Raw genomic sequence first — 798 nt, 5'->3', positions numbered from 1 at the left:
CTCTAAAAGGACCTCATGCACCTCTTGAATCATGCAACGTCATTCTAATGTGATCTGGCTGTGTGTGTTCCATTATTGCTGGTTATAAAGCAACATGTACTGGAGAAATCTTTAGGAAAAAAAAAATGCAACTGATATTAAAAATGCGTGAGATATGGGCATTTAGCCTAGTGGTTAAAACATGAAGATGCTTCTTTCTCCACTTCGCTCTCTTGAGGACAGGATGGGTCACCAGCAGCTCTACTGGAGTCCACACAAATTCAGCCAGGGCTCCCGCTCTTGCCAGTACACTCAAACTGGCACAGTCTGATTTGGAAATACAGCCTGAACATGTGCCGCCAGGGTTTTCATCCGTACACCGAGGATATCGGCTTCATAAACTTGGATTAAGTCATGTTGCTTGAATGGATGCTAGAAGACGTTGACGCTTTGGAAAATCATGACAGCTCTTTGTACATAAAATAAAGAACTTCAATTAAAAAAAAAAAAAAAACACGAAGATGCACATGTACCTGTTCCTGACTCCAGCGTCTTGCTGTTGCAGACCCTGGGAGGCAGTGGTGATTGCACAACAATTGCATTTCTGGGCCCGGCATGGTAGTCTAGTGGCTAACATCCTCACCTTGCACACGCCAGGATCCCATATGGCCACCAGTTCTAATCCCAGCAGCACCACTTTCCTTCCAGCTCCCTGCTTGTGGCCTGAGAAAGCAGTGAAGGACAGCCCAAGGCCTTGGGACCCTGCACCTGTGTGGGAGACCTGGATGAGGCTTCTGGCTCCTGACTTTGGCTCAGCAC

At 46.9% G+C, this 798-nt stretch overlaps 1 pseudogene; it reads left to right on the top strand.

Moving 5' to 3' along the window:
• Window positions 1-214: 214 nt before the first annotated feature.
• LOC118759445 (small ribosomal subunit protein uS14-like) lies at window positions 215-390 on the top strand (annotated as a pseudogene).
• Window positions 391-798: the final 408 nt, after the last annotated feature.

The sequence above is a fragment of the Ochotona princeps genome, chromosome 13 (genome assembly GCF_030435755.1).
Source record: "Ochotona princeps isolate mOchPri1 chromosome 13, mOchPri1.hap1, whole genome shotgun sequence".
In the NCBI taxonomy this organism is placed as follows: Eukaryota; Metazoa; Chordata; class Mammalia; order Lagomorpha; family Ochotonidae; genus Ochotona; species Ochotona princeps.
The sequence above is the reverse complement of the archived record's forward strand: the minus strand, read 5'-3'. Positions and strand labels throughout refer to the sequence as shown.